The 20,510-nt window shown below is 34.4% G+C and overlaps 1 pseudogene; it reads left to right on the forward strand.

Annotated features, from left to right (window-relative positions):
• The window catches only part of LOC128241062 (uncharacterized), a 43,688-nt pseudogene that overhangs the window by 16,526 nt on the left and 6,652 nt on the right, over nt 1-20,510 (forward strand).

Raw genomic sequence — 20,510 nt, forward strand, 5'->3', positions numbered from 1 at the left:
AACATGTTTTAGACCTCCTGTACTTAATGTGTTTAAACAGGAAATTACGTCATAAAATCAAAACAAATTGACGTCAAGTTGCGTGATATGACGTCACAATTTTAAAAAGAAACAAATTCCGTTTAAAGTATAGCGCTTTTATTGTGATTCTTATTTTATATAATCTTAGTATGCATTTCACTTATAAACGAAATTAAAACGATCGGACGATTGTTTTAAATTATTCCGGATTACTACATTTCTGCAATTCATGTAGCGCGGGAAATGATATTGTTTTGTGGTAGTCCACCCATTAGTAGCGCAAGTGAAACAGATATGTTTTGCTATTTTTGTGCAGGAAAAGCATATGATAAAATGAATCTGACAATCGTCATCATATTATACGGAATTGTCTTCAATTCGTCCAGAATACATGAAAGTAAGGTCAATAAAGGCGCGCTTACTCACATATTTACTAAACTCCTTGAATAAATGTGTGGATTATATGACACCACTCGTCATAGATTCTATGCATACAATACTTTTAATTACAAATGAAAATAAATAATCGGCCAAAACATGATTTTTGAAGGAATTATTTGACGTCAACATCTGTCTCACATTACGTTATGACATAAGTCAACAACGTCGCAGGCGCTTTTTAGTGGAAATGTAAAATAAATTAGTTTTAAATATCATTTTTTTAAACAAATTGATCATTGAGGATATACAAGAAAAAAGATCAGTCATGTGTTTTAGGTTTCGAATCGAAAAATCTGACCCTCGGGTGGCCGGTAACTCGATAGTCATACTAGTGTGCCCTCGGGTCAGATTTTCAATTTGGACAGGACACACATGATATATATTATTAATCTGTATTTGTGTTTGTTTGTTCTTTCGTTTATAGCCATCTTCTGATCATTCATTGCCGCCTTCACAGGTCGATAACGTTTTCATATTTATGAACACGTCTTTTAGACTAATCCGTTTATGTTATAGTTTATGTATTACAAAATAAATGAATTTATTCAAAGGGTGCGACCAATACCGTAGGAGTAAATTTCCTTATTTTGTATAAAAAATATAGCCTTTACTTGCTTTAGAAATATATATTTAGATTAATTTGCTCTACATTTCTATACAAATATACTAAAATCAAACCTCTTTCAGATGTTGCAAACAAAAACGTTGACCAACTTTGGGTAAACCAGACGAACTCTACAACGCCGTGTTCCGCGTACTTCCGGAACTTGACTAACGTGGTCTCGGATAGAAATTGTGATGAAAGCAATATGTACATCTGCACAAAATCTACGAGGTTTTTAGGTATATCTTCAATTTCAATCATATGCTATTCATTCGGTGATTTTGTATTGGCTTTGTTATTTAGACAAGGACTTACAAACATTCTACATTGCTTTGTCTGTGTTCCGAAGACAAAAAATCGCGGTATTGTGATAGCCGTGGTGTTGGTGTCTTCGTCGTAGTGCAATTTCTTTAACCTTGTCCATAACTCAAAAACCGATGAAAATATTTAACCGAAACGTGTTTCATAATTATGATACATTAATCATATGCTTTTTTCGTGTTGATCATTAAAGTCAAATGAATGAGTGGAGTTTAACATGATCATGCATCAAAACTGTATTTTTTGCCTCAACCTATATTGAGCGCCTTTAATAAGAAAGACTTTAACACAAAAATAGCAGACCAGGGGCCGTATTCAATATGCAACTTAAGATTGATCTTAAATTTAAGATTAGAAACTTAGTGTTTTGATTGGCCTGTATATTTAGCTGACCAATAGGCTGAATGGAATCACTGAGATATGTCTAAGGATAATATCAATATTGAATACCGGCCCTGGGTGTGTTACCTAGATAGGTAGAACTAAGTCTATCATAAAGATTACAACACAACACAAAGTGATATTCATCTTTCATTTTCTATCGAACTAATTACATATTACGCCAATGTCGAGATAATAAGCCTGTTAATAAATTCTTTATTTTAGATCCGAATCTGGTTTACCAGATTTAATATTGGAGTCACGTAGTTAAAATTCTCTAGTTTTACATAATGTCTGTTAATAACAGGTTATGCCAATTTCGAGATTGGAGGCCCGTACCTCGATCAGGATGAGCTTCTCGAGTATTCACCCTTTACACGACTCACATTGTACGGAAAAACTGACAGGGCATTAAATGAAGGAGAAGTCGGGTTTGTTCAAACGTATGCTTCACTTAAGGATTCTACAAACTGGATTATTGTAAGCAGTCAAATATGTTCTTGCATGTCTCGTTAGTAGGATGAACAGAAAGGTTGTTATCGTAAGGCCCTATAGCAGACATTTCTCGATAAGTATCATGTATTGAAAAGGTCGTAATTATATGGTGTGCTGAAAAGTTGGTGGCCCTGTAACCGAAATGTCGCGTGACTATGATAAGTGTATGGTATACATAAAGGGGTGTAATTGTAAGGCCCTATAGCAGACATTTATCGTGATTATGATAAGTATGGTGTATTAAAAGGGTCGTAATTATATGGCCCTTTATTATACACGGTTACAGATTATATTTAGTATGATGTGCTGAAAAGTTCGTCGCCCTGTAACCGAAATGTCGTGTGACTATGATAAGTGATTGGTATACTGAACGGGTTGTATTTACACGACCCTTTATCAAGCATGTCTCGTGATTATGATAAGTATAGTGTACCTAAAGGGTCGTACATATAAGGCCCTTTATAAGACATGTCTTGAGATTGTATACTGAAAGAGGTGAAATTATAAATCCCATTATCAGACATGTCCGGAGATTATGATCAGTATGTTGTATTGAAAAGGTCCTAATTGTATGGCAATGCCTCAATCTTTAGGATCTCTATCATAACTGGAAAAAGTATTATCGCTGTAGGAGCGTCAGAGATGGCGACGAGTTGATTATTTTCATTTTTTCTACATATTAAAACAAAGTTGATATTTTTAAAGATCAATTCACATAGAGGATATTGTTTTGTTTCAGTGTAAGATAGCAATACATTTTAACCGAGGAGTGAACACCAAAAGCGAAATTTAACGAGTGGCGTTGCCACTATTGAAATATTTATGTTTGGTGTTCATCTGATACTGAAACAAGAATAATTATCTCCATATTACGATTATAATTCATCAGAAGTAACATTTAATTAATTTAAAATCGCTCCAATTTTTAGCCAAATGACGTCATACCAGAAAGTCGTCTGTGATTTTTGTTCCCAACATTGTAAAAACGCTTTTGCAAAAGGAAACATTCCTTTATTTCCCAAACTTATTTTGATAGTTTAGCTTACACTCTTTTGTCAAATTGTTCAAAAACCTTTAATGGTAAACTTTGCCCCACCAGAACATTCGTATTCAATCATGTACTGATGATGTAGTGCACAATTCATGAGCGGTGACAGGGGCAATAAACTGGTCGCTTTCTGTGAATTAGCGACCCAATTTGCTCAGAGCAAAGTGGTAAGATATTTATGACACGCGAAAGACAAAGTTCTAGTTTCGCGGAAATAGCCGAGCGTGATTCGATTCAAACGATTTGCAATTTCGTTTCAGCAAGAGATGAACGCAACGGGGTAATATGTTTCTGTCGACGATTCATTTCTGAAAACCATAATACTATAAAAATCATTTCAGTTGGTACCAAAACTTACAAATATCATTTATTTAATGTGTTTCTACTGCCATATTGTTTTTCTAGAGACTTGATAGCCAAATAATTACATGCCTAATCACTTAATATAGTAATCAATCAAAATGTTTAATTTACTGTTTGTTTAATTAGGTTTCGGTAACAACATTTGAATGGTCTTAAATCTTGGTCAACATACATCATATTACGCTGAAATTCAAATCAATTTCTTGATACCATGGCATTCATCTCGTGTAATGAAAGTATAACTACGTGTTATGTGCTATTTTAAAATATTTAGTGATTTATTACTTTCACCAATCAATCTATGTCGGTCTTTGTTATTATGTTATGTCTTTCAATCATATTTGGTTTTAAGTCACCAATCAGTCTTTGTCGGTCTTTGTTATTATGTTATGTCTTTCAATCATATTTGGTTTTAATTTTATCATTGGAACAAGGTAAGCCATCCATAATATTGATGCAAGGATGTGTTAGTGCAGTTTAGATACTGACATCGAGAACATTTATATTATATATTATTATTTTTGCAAGAATTACATTTTTGAAAAACACCATAATGACGCTACTATTGTAAAATGATAAATGAAAGAGAGGTAATGAAACAAAATTAAACTATAATTTTATCGCAATTTTTATTAATGTGTTTCTTAAATAACAGGATGTCTGAATAAAAAAAGCTCTCGGTGGAAACTTAACATTTTGTAACTTTAAAATGAAACTTTACCAGCAGGATTTTTTTTGTAGTTATGATGGATGAATTACCTTAAACAGCGTCATATGATATTATATCAAAGTATGCCAGTGCGCAATTGCTTGTGTACGAACCAACCGCTGCGGTACATTACGTAATGCCTGGAAAAACAAAAATGACAAGTTGCCAAACGTATTTTCGTTACTGAATAACAAAATCATCAAATAGGATCAATTAAATTGCTGTTTGCAACAATTGATGCACGCTTACAACTGTATAAACTGACGTGGCTTCTCTGCATTACTGTATGGTTGACCATTGAGGACTGTAGGGGACGTGTTCTCTCTTCATTACTGTATGTTTGACGCTGTAGGACTGTAGCGGAAGTGTATTCTCTGCATTACTGTATGTTTGACGCTGTAGGACTGTAGCGGAAGTGTATTCTCTGCATTACTGTATGTTTGACGCTGTAGTAATAACATATTAATGAACTCTTTTTGACAGCACATTAAACAGGTCCAGATGAAAGTTGAAGAAGAAATAGAACTAGATGTTGTTTGAAATGCCTTTCTGGAATGTTTGTCTTAGTTTATAGCAACATTATTCAGGATTTCACCTGAATGACAGTGAACGTTACTTTTCCATTAACGTCGACGTTACCGGCTAGGAAATGACGTCAGACGAAATCAAAACTGGCTGCATGTATAGGTGTTTTAAATTATAATCATATTGATTTTCAGAATGGAAACGTCGATTCATATCCAGATACCTACTATTTCGTCACACATTCTAATCCGAAAAATGCACCATACTACATAAACGTGTCATTACCGGTTTGGAAAAGTAATTACCATATTGCTTATTACGTAATTAACCAATGGTGTGTTTACTTTAGCACAGGCTGTAAATCCTACCTTATAATCATTTTGGTTACAAACCTAATGCTCTGCTGTACTTTAGCTAGCATATGTGTCCATTGCATTTTACATATGGCTCCTCTTTCTGCTAATGGTATACTGTTTATCACCAGTGTTCTGTTTTCTTTGCACATACTGTATGTCCTACCTATAATTATTGTGTGTATCTAATACTAGTGTAGGCAATTTCTAGGTTTTTGAGATTTTGCAGATGGCCATGGTTTTAACACGGTCTACTGGTTTTACCGGGTTTGTTTAACTTTCGCACAGTCTGTCTTATATGCACACACTACGAGGGCAATTAAAATACGTATAATACATAAGTACATTCAGTCACAAAGTGTGTATCATTATACACAAGTATATAATTATGTTTAATCACTGACAAATCACTCACAACCAAACTCTATGCCGTCTGCTCGGTCGTGGATTTGTAGTGTTAAAATAGTCATTAAAATACCAAAACGCAACTGTATTTATTATATTTATTTTGCAGTATTCTCATAAAATATTATAAGAGGTTTTAAAGAAAGTATACGTCTTGTTTGGACGACCCTCATATCTTACTTGCTGTCGTAGCTAGCATTCATTTGTAATAATTTAGAGTTTGCAATTATACTCACCCTTCAAATCTAAAGGCAAACAAATGAAACCATATTAGGTGTGAGCGAGGCTTTCGGTAAAAAAAATGCATAATGATACAACAAATTTATATTAATTTATAATGTAGTATGCTCTCTAAACGATGGTATGTCATGGTAACTACGACAGGTCATTGTCATTCATTGTAATTTCGAAAGATCAATGTTGTTCATGGAAAGTCAGATAGATCATTGTTTTTCTAAAAAATCCGTCAATATTGTCTATGACATAGTTAATCTCTGGTGCTTGCAAAATCAGCATCATTGATAAGATTTTTTATCAATACTTTTTTATGTCACTAAACTTTCTTATAATTCGTATTAGTTTTGTGAAAATACAAATGGCCGCTATTTTTGTTTTTAAAACTGCCTGAAATTATTTAAACTATTCCAATAAGATAAAATACGGGACAATCACGTGACGTCAATTAATCTATGGAATTAACAGACATTTGTTGGAGGCGTGATATAAATGTATGTATCCTTCTTAAAAAAAGGGAAATAAATGTTTTACTATGATCTATTCCTCTTTTTTCTTTGTTGCACATGCATCGCATTATGTTGTATTTACTCGATGAATTCCTATGGTTTACCGTTGGTGCTTAAAAGCGTTTCCCCTGTATGGTTGTGCTTGCTTTATCTACACAACTAAGTATGTGGATCCGAAGAAAATGCGGATTTGACACTTTAAAACTAAGCTATTGTGTGCGAACGTCAAGAACAGTGTTTATGCTATATTAAACATAACTTAGCAAACGTTTCCTATAGCGTAACTACTACTATGCATAAATGTTTCTAATAACATAAATACTAGTATGCGGATTTGCTTCTGCAGAAACATCTATAAGCATACAATTACTATAACGCAGCAACTAGTATGCATAATCGCTTCTGCAAAACATTTATTTCATACATTTTATATAACCTAGCTACAAGAATGCAGTCCTTCGTCTGCATAATCTTTTTTGAGCATACATTTCGAAAAACGCAACTGCTAGCTGCTGCGAGTATAAACATTTTTTTATTTGAACGTAATATTCTTGTTCGTTTCTTTTTAATTCGAACAGTGTCATTAGGTCACACTCCTGAAAATTACTTGAAGTCTAAAAACTACACTCCGCTTGACTTACATCGCTATGTCATTCGCAAAACGAACACATTCATACTATTTAAGTCAATACAATAATTTATTGAAACAATTTAATAAAATATCACAAACTTCTGCAATGACATACATGAATACATTTTAAATATTGCTTTTCAAGTTTAGTATTTGATTCATACGTGTTTTAAATAATGTATAAAAGCATATTAAAACCTGTTTAACTAATACACTTTCACTTTATATATTTAAATGATTCCACTACCATTGTTGCATGTAATGTTAATAATGCCTGTTCCAGTTACAGACAATTTTTTCTACAACTTCATTATGCTGTCAACGGGGTACTATACCTTTGGCTTGTAAATATCAACCCTCCACAGCCATATAAGGCATCACCGCCGGTACTGGTCAGATACTCAGGTAACATATAGTCTATTTCATCTCTGGCCAATATTATATAAATATCATATGGCAGCATGTGTGACATTGATATTGTCAACCCGAGAGCAGAATGTCACCCGAGGCGTTAGCCGATGGTGACATTCGGTTTCGAGGGTTGACTTTGATATTTATTTTATTATTTATTTTATTATACCGAACAAAATAAAGTACATAAAAAAGTTTTAAAATGTTTTTAATTCATTTAATTAAACAAGTTTAACAAGGTAAACAAAATATAACATAATAAAATAATTATATCTAGAACAATATTCCACTGCTTTCTTGCTGACAGTTCCAGTCGTCTGAGATTGTGTGTACACATTGAATAGTGACGTCACTACTGTATGTGTATAAGGGAGGCAATCACGTCATGATTTAGCTAAAATATTAAAGCAGTTATTTGCCCTTATGACATATGACATTCAAAATATCACTGCGGTCACATGATCTGACAGTGAATTTTCGCTTGGTCACGTGTCAAAAAGATTGAAAATGTTTCTGATAGTCAAAATATATCTTTTTCGGGTAATGGGATTTTACCATTGTAGACAAAAGTGAGGTATAATAATGCCAATTATTGTCCATTTACGACCTGTGTAATAAAAATAATGATCCCCAAACAATCATAAGCCATGGGGCATTTTTAGATCGTCTGTTTTTTTAGCTTAGGTATCGTCGGCGTTGTCGGTGTAAGTGTCATTGTAAATATAAAATATACACTAACTTCCAATGAAACTTCGTATACATGTGGCTAGGACAATACACACATGTACAGCAAGGCCCATGGCTTTTATAATTGTTGAAGTTAAAAAGAGTCATGGAAAAACATAAACTTGGTCATAACATAATAACCATTTAAGATTTACCTGAAACTTAATACATATATTATTCAAAATGATATGCGTACCAAGGCCCATGACCTTGGCTTAAACAATTGTCAAGAGATGCCCATGATAGTAAAAAAGTAATGCACAAACTTTATATTGGCCATTATTTAATAACCCTTCAAGATATCCACATATTTACATGTACATAAGTTAACCAGTGACAGTATGCACATGTGTATGAAGGCCCATACGTATTGCTGTAATAAGTGTCGAGTTATGGACGTTGTTGACTTAAAGGAACAGACGTGCGTTGGTGTTCGCTTCGCGGCGCTCTTGTATCACAGTAAAAGTACCCCTATTTGGTATCCTATTTTACCACACTAAAAGCCGTTGCGATTATTTGTGTCAGAATGTACGATGCAATTTGTGATGGGACTGTCACGAATTGTCTTTTCATTTTTGCGACATTGAAAATTCTTGTTTCTTTATGTTTAGTGGGCTTACTGCCAAAAGATGCGAATAAACATTGAAATGGATAGGTTATGTTGCCTTCTGGAATTTATCCCAACGGAATTGTGAATCATACGAAATCATATAAAAAATATTTCCTAAGATATATCCAAAAAATATTATTTCCGTTACAGAATCGGACATATATATATATATATATATATAGCCTATATTGACTTCTGGCAGACAGCGTTCGAAAATACGGGGCTATTGCCGATGCCCATTATACACGAGTTTAATCTGCTCAAAGATAAAGACAGACTTAGCGAAATAAACGCGTACACCGGAGAGATGTATGGTTCGTCCATTTTGCCGGCTGGACTTGAGGGCATTGCAAAGGATTTTAGAGGAACAATTGAATCTGTCAGGTAAATTCATCTATTCATTCTTCTTTAGAATTTGCGATATATACTTGCTTACCAAAGCAAATATTTAATCGGAATCGGAGTTGTACGCAATTGTGGTACCATAGGGTCCGTTGTCATGAAGTACCACATCTACTGTTAAGGCACGGCTTGCCCACGGGGTTAAATTATTGTATACGGACATAACCTTTATCCTGCCTGAAACAGGGCATATGCCTATATGTTTGACGAATTGACATAACGAATTGCAGAGCGCCCAAAATACATTAAAAAATGGCATTGACCAGGAACTGTTTCCGCGTGATTAATCTTGAGCCCAACGTGAACTTTCAGTATCTAAATGCATCTTTACACAGTGTAGTCAGATCTCTCATGTTCCTTATGGAAATTAATTATTTCTTAATGTTTTTCGAAACACATTATACCGCTTAAGCCAGTGGTAGGAAGAATTGGTAGCATGTTGTATAACGGTCGATGAATAGTTGTAATCGCAATATGGACTGATATTTCAAACTCTGATTGCGGTTGTGGTTCCAAATTTTTTTTTATATATATTTACTGTTTTAAAATGTGTCTTTCAGCACAAGGACGCTAAAAATGCGTATATTTGTGGCACCAACGGATTCCCGGAACGCATCAACAGATCTTGAACAAGTTGTGTTGCAAATTGTCAAGGAACATTTAAGGACTTCGGCTAGAGTCATATTTAATCATGATACATTAGTAGTTCGGAGTACAGGTAAAAGCATGTCGGTTGTATTTTTTTTTAAATCGACTGTTTGTCGAAGGTAAAATGTCTGAGATTTGTGATGGCTTAGATGTCGTTGTCGGTGTCGTTTTTTGAAAGCTTTAACCTTGGCCAACACTCAATTATCGTTAAGAAAATATAATGAAACTTGTCCCTTTAGTTTCCAGTATTGTATTATTGGAACAAAGATTAACATATACATATCGTATATACAAGTAGCTTCTTTGTCTATTATACAATCATTTGAGGAGAAAAAGGAAAAGAAAAGGAGAAAATATTACAAATAAGCACATGATTCACAGCATGTAGATAGGTAAAATCATCGGATTGAGAATTCCATTACATTGTGTATTAGGTCAGGAAGTTTAAATAATTAACAACTTCAGGGACAATGCCAGTGGCCAAACTATTTCAACAATGACCCTGTTTAAATGCACAAATCTAAAGCTAAGGCCTAACATAATCTGAACGAAAGACACCCAACGTACAAACAACACTAACCGATCACAAATGCATAAAAATACCTTAATCATTGAATGAACAATAGATCAATTATAATGACTTCGTCGTCTGTATGATTTTCAGTCACTTGTCCACTAACTGTTACACGTAGAGATGGAAAGGACATAACATTCCCATCAGCACGGATAGGAGACCAGACTTTTAGCTGGGAACGTTGTTATCCAGGTAACTTTACGTCATAGATTACAGTTTTGCAAAAATATTTAGAATTGATTAGAGGCTATCGTAACTTCGCAAAAATCCACGATGACTGCTGAGAAAATAATGTGTTGGAACAGAAACTCTTCAAAAAACAAACTCTAGGATATTTTGGTACGCCAATGATATAATTGACAGTAACTGCAAAAAGCCAACTAGACACATTGACTTCATCGGCGACTTTAAACCAGTTTGAAATGTTAAGACTGACTGGTTTGGGCGATATAACATGAACTTGTAATAGGTTCAAAAATGCCATTTAAACTGACTGACAAGCAGGTTTTGCTAACTTTATTTGCAAATAGCAGGATGTGTCTTGTCTTGCATATGTAATATCTGAGTATGTTTTGCTATTTGGTATACAGTCGAAACTCGTTGTCTCTATGTTGAATCGGACCTGTTGATAAATCCTCGAGAGAATGAGCAATATCTGACAAAAGAAACCGATTATCGGTAAAATATCGGATTTAGATCTATCAACAAAATCATGGTCGAAATACATTCAGGTCAATTTGAAAGCGACTTTGCACAATTCATATAGTAAAATAAAAAAATTAACATTCGGGATCATTCGGGATGTAAAGTCTTAGCTTAATTGGCGATCATAGCAATACATGTCTTAGACAGAAACATTTTTATAACAAGTGTTAAGCAAATATATACAATTTCCCTGTTTGAGAATTTAGCAAAAGAGTATATTTTTCTTTTCTTAGCGACGGTTGTTGTTCATACATTACAATCGAGTGTGTTTAATTTTGCTTTTAGGAAAAAACGATCTTTTTAAAAAAAACAAAAAAACATTGTAAGTTGTATTTGGTCGTCCACCAGACGCCATAAATATGCTATTGAATCATTGTGTTGCAGCATCAGTTTTGTAGGAAGCATTTATATATAGTGTTATTCTGTATCTTCAAATAAGCAGTTAGATTCCGTATAGCGCTTTACTATACCCAATCTATTAATATGTTCTTAAAATGTACAGAAAGGCAGCGCGTCCTACTTATTGATGCAAAGATAGTATTTGGGCAAATTCTCCGAAAAAAAAATAAACAAATGTTTTAAAAATACCCGCTTCAAACATCGGTATAATTACAATTTACCCTTTAAGTGACATAGAGATTGTGTTGATTTCACTTAGTCATCTTTAAGGTCGTGTTTTAGTTTAGTTATTGTATGCTTAACTTACTGATTTTCATTCATGTTGTTTGAAGTGTGTTAAAACTGACCTCCCTGCATGTGGCAACTTTCAGGATAACTTAATTAGGTTACTCGACAACAGGTTATTGTATCTTTTTGATAACGTATTCTTTTCCATTTTATCTCATCTGTTTTACAAAGAAAAAAATCGAGCTATTGTCATAGTCCTGTGTCCGTATTCACTAATATCTTGAGACTGAGTTTCAGACTCAGGCTCAGAATAATAATATCTGTTATGTGTTCCAGTTTCGGATAGAAAAATCCGACCCGAGGGCACCTGCGTTGCCAAGTAACGAGGCTTGCCGAGTTACCGGCTACGTAGCGTGCCCGAGGGTCGGATTTTTCTACCCGGAACGGACGCACATGAAAGATATTTTTTCTAGCATACCTTAAATTACATTTTTTTGTGAAGAAAATACATTTTTGTCACATTTTTGTACATTTCACCAAAAAGCGCGTTCGATTATGTTTACTGACGTCATGACGCGCAGTAATTTGTATTCACTGCATACGTCAATATGTTCCTTCGTTATCACGTCTTTTAAGGGTTATTTTGTTTTGTTTTTAAGGTTTGTTTTTTGTAATGTTAAATTAAATGAAACTCATCCATTGAAATCTCATAATCATGATTACATAAAGTGTATGATAAAAGAAATTGAAAGTATTACGTCACAGCTCGTGACTCATCTAGCATGGGGGTGCCAGATGGAGTTTTCCAGCACGGCTGAAATCACCGGAAATGCCTATCCGGTGTGCTAGAAAATTGAAATCGTAATTGTTTCCATTACAAAATATGTCTGTTTGATTGTAGAACAGATGAATTTGAACAGGTACAACAATTTTTGGCATCTTTGCTCCTATAAAAGCACTTTTCCTCTTGTTATTATAAACTAATATACAAACTACTGGCGTCAATAATAATAATTATAATAATAATAATAATAATAATAATTATTATTATTATTATTATTATTATTATTATAATCACATGTTGTTCTATGTCAGATGCTTTTAAAAACACTTGCTTCTCTTATGAACAGTAAACTTATTTAGTTGCGTCATTGCTTATTACAACAAATTGAACAAAGAATTAACACGTTAAAAGCGTTTTTGAATTGATCATGTTCTAGCACTTTACACATATAAAATGAAATCGTTGTCCCATCGTTTGCATTCGGGGTACACATTCCCGTTAACACTTCACAAGTACATGATAAGACACAAAACGTTAACCCGGGATAATCGACAATGCAATCATCCATACAATGCCAGATGGCCTAACAAGACGAATACTTTAAAGCTATTTGCTTTATTTAAACCTAAAATATTCAATGGTCATTCTTTAAAGTTTATGCGTTTTAGCTTGCTCCTGTAATTTTTATGATATTATAAATGTTTTGTTCTACTTTTAGAAAATAAAGCATTTGCTACCGCCGAATGTAAAGGTAATTACGATGATGGGGTGGGATTTGAATATAACACACTGGTCGATGGTTGTGGAGTTGTTCCTGCGTATAGTCAGTCAACTAGTACCGAATTCCTTAAAAACCTGTCTGAGGTATGAATTGTTAATCAGTTCACTAGCACCGAAGGCTTTAAAACTATGTTTGAGGTAGGCAATATTGCACAGTTTAGTTGTGTTTTACTGGCGTATAACAGTTCCCAAGCAACAAAGACTTATGCCTTGTTTGAGGTATGGTTCGAGCCCATTGCGATAGGAGCTCAGTTTCTTTTATTGTTCGAGTTCTTCGGAATCATTGCCAATACTAAGGTTACTTACTGATGAAAATAGAAGATCGCTGATGTTAAAGAGTATACATAGTCCTGCGTATTATTGTGCTTCATACAATTTAACCGAGAGTGCACATTTTTATAATTTGAATACAAATTATGTGACCTTTCGATGGATCTCTCGTACAATTTTAGCTCGTCTGTTTTTCGAAAAAAAGGTCGAGGTATTGCTATAGTTGGGATGTCGTAAGCGTCGGCTTCGTCGACGTCGTAGTGCGAACACTGTAACCTTGTCCTTTACTCGTTAAACGCTCAAATGATTAAAATTAAACATGGTACACATATTGTCAGGGACAATACGCACATTCATAGCAATGCCCATAACTCTGACTTTAATAACTTTTCGATTAAAATATAACTGGTAAGCGTTGACGTCCATTACGCTGCGCTAATATGGTGGAATCCTAATTTTCGTGGGCTTCACATGACAGTCACGTTACATGAGTGTATTTTTAGAGTGGCCCAACTCGGGTGGCGGCAAGGGGGGGCAACTAAGAATGCCCGCTGCGCCCGAAACCGAACAATATTCGCTGCAAACGTTATATTGGAGATTTGGGTACCACCTTTGATAATAGTTTTGCCAAAATGGTGCCTTCTGGTGTATTGTTTATTCTATCATGTTGAAATTAAAAGTCATTAGGAAAATATTTGGTAGGCGCGCGGTGGATGCCCAAACAAACCTTGTTCCCGTTAGTGCGTTGTATTACAAAGAATGCAACTACGTGTTATTGCCATGTTCTCATCAGCATCGCGCGTGTTATTTGTATTTTTTTAGTCGATTACATTAAAGTTGTTGACGAAATTTTGTAATCTTTCTCAGAAATAAGCACATGTAAGAATAGATCAATTAATTAATACATCGTATAAACTGTATGCATTGCAGACGATATTTGATGAGCAAAACTTCAAGCAAATTTTGTACAACACCGTGAATTTGACAGACCCACGGGTCAACTTAACGGAAGCAGATATAATTTATGCAGCTGATATTCTATACCGCTACCTACGTTTTGACATTAAAAACACTTCGTCGGAGGTAAGAGTGTTTGTTTTTATTTCGATTTATTTTAGTCTTTCTTCACTGAAGTCATGACGCGCAGTAATTTGAAATCACAGTCAACGTCAAAACGTTCGTAAGAACATCGCAATTTCACGGAGTTTGTAATATATTTTATTAATTGCTTATTTGAATTTTCTCTTTTGATTTGTCACAATTTAAATTTTGTATATAAATTAACATTAAAATATTTTCAATTGACCCTTTGTTGCGCGTGACTCATTTTCCATGGGGCTTAAAGATCGAATTTTCCAGAACTCGTCACATAACCTGAGACAAAATATTGAGTTTGTCCCTGTAATTTGTATTGTTTTTTGTTTAATACGACAGGTGATGGACTATGTTTTTAGTATCACTAACAACATACTTGAAACAAACCCGGAATCCATAGACCTTGCGCAAAAGATAACGAGCGCAGGAAATAGGTAAGATACGAATTTTGGTTTATAAATAAATTCATTAAAAAGATAATCGTATTCGGAATTAAGTTACACAGTTATATCAAGTGAGTACTTTACACTGATATAGCTTATTTATCAGTGTAAAGTACTCACTTGATAGTAACGACATGTAACCCCACTTTTGTTTGTAAACAAACATCGTAAACATCGTAAACAAAACATAGCTCCAAAAGACTAAAACTCTTTTTTAAAGAGTCCATAATAAAATATTTAAATCGTTTACGGTGAACAGTCAAAAGGTGACGAGTGTTACCGTTAACCACCGTCGTCACAAGATATGTTATCGGTAAACACCGTCGTCACAAGGTATGTTATCGGTAACCACCGTCGTCACAAGATATGTTATCGGTAACCACCGTCGTCACAAGATATGTTATCGGTAACCACCGTCGTCACAAGATATATTATCGGTAACCATCGTCGTCACAAGATATGTTATCGGTAACCACCGTCGTCACAATATATGTCATCAGTAACCACCGTCGTCACAAGATATGTTATCAGTAACCACCGTCGTCACAAGATATGTTATCGGTAACCACTATCGTCACAAGAAATGTTATCATTAGCCACCGTCGTCACAAGATATGTTATCGGTAACCACCGTCGTCACAAGATATGTTATCGGTAACCACCGTCGTCACAAGATATGTTATCGGTAAACACCGTCGTCACACTATATGTTTTATTCAATAACTTATTGGACTAGCAACTATGTCCAAACATAAGGGAATAACACTTGGTTTACGTATGCAATTCTTAAATATTTAATATTTACTTGGATAAACAGGTTTCGAACACTTTTCGTGTTTATTGATGGCTAGTTTTCATTCTGAATAAATTTAAGGTTTTTGTTTTCACCTCTCGTTAAGCTAAATGTAAAAAAATAGAACATACTTTATATATAAAGTTCTAGCGGTGATTAAAGTTAAACAGAGGGTTAAGAGTGAGTCAAACTCCGGCTTGTTACTTTTTGGCGGTTGTCTGTCAGAGGTGGTCAAAGTAATCCATTGGATTATACAACGATGTCCTACTATTCATTGACAAATTAAATTGGTCAATAAATGATTGAGAGACAAACAACGTTGTGTTAATTATCAAAGACATACTTTAGTTAGAAATCTCTTAAGAAAAAATATGTATTTTTAGCCTTGTCGGTGAAATAGGTGCGGTGAATCCGACGAAATAAATATTCATTAGGTTTACTCATGCGTGAAAACTTGCAAGATAAAAGAAAATTCACTGTTTTATTTGAGAATTGCAATACTAAAATTCGTATCTTTGCTCTCAAAACGAGTTTAAAAAATATACATAAAGCAATGCATTTACCTCAAGTAAGGACCTGCGATTGTATTTCAGGATTATTCGTTCAGTTGACGACCTAACGAAACAGGTTCAACTATCCACCAATGGCTCCTTGCAGTTTATTCGAGACTTCATTGCGAGTGAGATTTGGGATCAAAATGGATTTGGTGACCTTATTATTGGAATAAATCTTAGCAATACGACGGCTATAACGATAGATAAAGACTCTCTTTCATCTGTTAAAAGACCGGATGACGTTGATATCCCGACTGCTGTGGCAGCTATTTACCTTGATGAAAATTTGGTTAAAGGTGAATGGTTGTTTTACGTTAAAATGCTATATTGCGTTTCTGTATATTCATTTCTAGGTAGATTGTTAGAAACTAGTACAAATATTAAAAATCATAGAAAGTGTTTTCGTTACTGGGCTTAAACTAGTAGTTTCAGAAGTATTGTTAAACGTATCCGGCAAACATTCAACACAAATTCTAAATACATAAATATGATTCAGCCTGTGAATCTGCATACCGTTGGAGGAGTCATATTTATCATAAATTGTTCATCTTAATACAATAATTGAAACCCTCAGTGACCCACTGTTTGACTGACCGTTCCAAGACTGAAATCTCAACGTTTGTTGATAAAATATATGTCGATGCGTGTGTCATGTATTTGTGGTGTTTTGTATGCGATATGTCTGTGGTTGTTTGTACGCAATGTGTCTCTCATTTAGTGTTTGTTGGGGTTTCACATTTGCCTTTAAACAGGATCAACGTAAATTGCATATATAACAACTACTGAGCTGGTTCCTGTAGTTCTTATTGTATTATTAATGATGTGTTTTCTTGTTGTTTTTCAGGACATGTGTCAAAGCTTGTCTTTAACATTTATACAAAGACTCACCTTTTTGTAACCGCTGGAAATATATTAAAAATTAACAGTAAAGTTGCCGCAGCCAGATTAACAAAGAATGGTCGAGACATTGTACAATTGGGGAATGATTCCGTTACGATTGTGTTTCAAGTGTTCGAGGTTTGTTAAATTACGTATTTATTTTGCAAAGTCACATCCCGGTAAATAAATATTAAGATTAAATATATTCATGAGAAAAATGTTTCAATAGGAACTGGCTTTAAAAGATATACCTGTTGGTTTTAATAGTTGTATGCAGTATTTCAAAATTCAGTTGATGAAAAGCAATTACTTCACGGTTTATGGTATTTACATCACTATTATAAAATGTGATTCCAACATTAGTACTCATAAGCACGTTGTCTGTGCTGACAATGTTAAGGAACTTGGTCTGTCATTAAGATATATCATGCCTTTTGGAGGATGATCTTCTTCGGAACGATTTCTCTAAATATGAACGGTAAAATCTTGGAATTCTTTATCTAACGTACGTTATAATTGTCAGATTTGTTAACTCTAAATGCGAATCCGCCATTGTAAGAAAAGTTTAATGCAAAATATACTTTTTGTATGAGTACATGTATTTGGGTAGAATAATCATAGGCAATACGTTCTTACTCTTATTTTCAGGACCACAATAACCCAGTTTGCTCCTACTGGGATTATTACGCAGACGAGGGTGCAGGCGGTTGGAGAACTGATGGCTGTTCTATGACGTCATATGTTAACAATACTGTCGTCTGCAAGTGTAACCATCTGACAAACTTTGCAGTATTAATTGTAAGTTTCGAGTTTTAAAACTACACTAGTAGATAGTTGCTAAGTGTATAATTGACCATTCCAATGAGTTTCCATTTTAGTGAATTTCTGTCACTGTTGTTTCATTGTCTCGTATTTATTTCGTTCATTTACTTATTATATTATATTATGATATTAACATTATTGAATTGGCGATGGACTAGTTGTAAGCGTACATGACTCTGAATCAAAGCTCCCGGGTTCGAATTACCCACGGAACTGCGACTTAAAATGCCACTTACCTCATCTTACGATTAACTTTCAGGATCCTGAGGGCGGCAGTGGAATTTCAGAGGGTAACAAAGTTGCATTGGGAATCATCACAAAAGTCGGACTCAGCATTTCAATTATTGGCCTTGGCCTTATAATTCTAACGTTCGTCATTTTCAAGTGAGTGAACTCAATAATTAAATTATAAATTGAAATTAAAATATTAAACGTTGTACATAAATGTTCAGTAAAAACGTTCATATTAAATATTTGTTATCATATTTAGTTACTTATCAATAGTTTTATTACAACATTAAACGGCCTCCTCACCACCTTGCTGATCTACTTGATAGTCCACACAATTGTTATGTGCAAGGAAACCATTCATCGATCGGCCACAACATGTTTTATCTCTCTATTTTCATATTCTTGTGCATTGGTCGTGGTCAACAGATTTTGATAAATTAACGTGTTTACAGTCTGTACCCTGATATTTTATTCCTTTCTAATAACCATATGCTGTAGTGTTGCTTTTCGGGCACTTGTGCAATGGTCGTGGTCAACAGATTTTGATAAATTAACGTGTTTACAGTCTGTACCCTGATATTTTATTCCTTTCTAATAACCATATGCTGTAGTGTTGCTTTTCGGGCACTTGGGCAATGGTCGCGGTCAACAGTTGTTGATTAACATGCCGTGCTTTATAATCCCGTTCGTTACAAACAACTGTACGTTGTTATCTCTGCTTCACGGGCATTTGCGGAATGGTCGAAATAAAAAGGCGCAAATAAATGTTTCAGTGTTCTGTTCTACAATCATTTTTGTTACGATCATAATGTTTTCAGACACTTACGCAATGGGCGCGGCCAACAGGTGCTGATTAACTTGAGCGTGTCCATGCTGTGCTCCGCAATCCTGTTCCTTGCTGGTATGGAGAGAACAGAGTCAAGAGGTGGATGCATCGCCGTGGCTGTAAGTATGACATTTAAGTGAGTATTATCACTTTCAATGTAAGATTTATAAATATATATAGGATCTGTCACGAGTTGTCATATAATACACAATTGTATTCAAAGAGTTCAGAAAATTTGTTAGTAAACGAGACTTCGGCAAATTTAATTACAGAAAATGACGTGATGAATAAAAAGGAGGATATAAATCACTCTTGTCTCCATGTCTTGAAACAATTGTTGATCTCATATTTTATTTGCCAAGAGAACATGCCTCTGGTTGGGTTCGAAATCTCGACGTTGGATGAGAGGCAGGCTTTTTACCACTAAATGAACTATTTCCATTTACGTGTGCGCTATGGTATTATTATTATAGTAGGTTGCGCATTCGATGTTCGAATTTTCCGTTTCGTATGTGCACATAACCTTTTGCTTAACGATGTAATTTGCACTTGTTTATTTTGCAGATTCATCCATTGGCACATAACCTTTCGATCAATTGTGTTTTTTGCAGCCTCAATTTTTTATTTGGCACCTTCTGATATTTGCACTTACTAATTTGTTAAAAAAATCTTGTTTGGAGTGGTGTTTTGATTGTTTGATGTTCAAGACATTGATATATAACCGGTTTGGTTTGCAACACGTGTTCGTATTTAATAAGCCGTCTTTTACAAATATTACTCCTATACATGTATATATTGCAATATTTTATGACTGGTAGTGTTGAAATTTGCCCGTTCGATGTTAATTCTGAATTTATTGATCCATAACCTGGATGGTTATGTGTTCGTATTTGAATGTGTTTTTCTTCTAGAACAATATTTTTACCTATAAATTCCCTTGTTTTATGAATTGTTTGAACAAAATTCACATTACGTCATTCATATTTCTATTCACTGTCTAATGTAAGAACAATCGCTACAAAATAAATAAGTTTAATCTAAACAAAAATTAATTCGAAATTATATATTTTGTAGGCACTTCTTCATTACTTTATCCTCGTATCATTCATGTGGATGCTTGTTGAGGGAATATTGCAGTACCTGCGATTTGTAAAGGTTCTTGGGACGTACGTCCCTAAATTCATGATGAAGACAATGATACTTGCATGGGGTAAGGAATCCCGTTTATTTGTGTTTTTCTTATTAGAATTATTCGTATTTAAACCCTTCGTTGATAATATTTGGGACTTC

The sequence above is a fragment of the Mya arenaria genome, chromosome 7 (genome assembly GCF_026914265.1).
Source record: "Mya arenaria isolate MELC-2E11 chromosome 7, ASM2691426v1".
Taxonomy (NCBI): Eukaryota; Metazoa; Mollusca; class Bivalvia; order Myida; family Myidae; genus Mya; species Mya arenaria.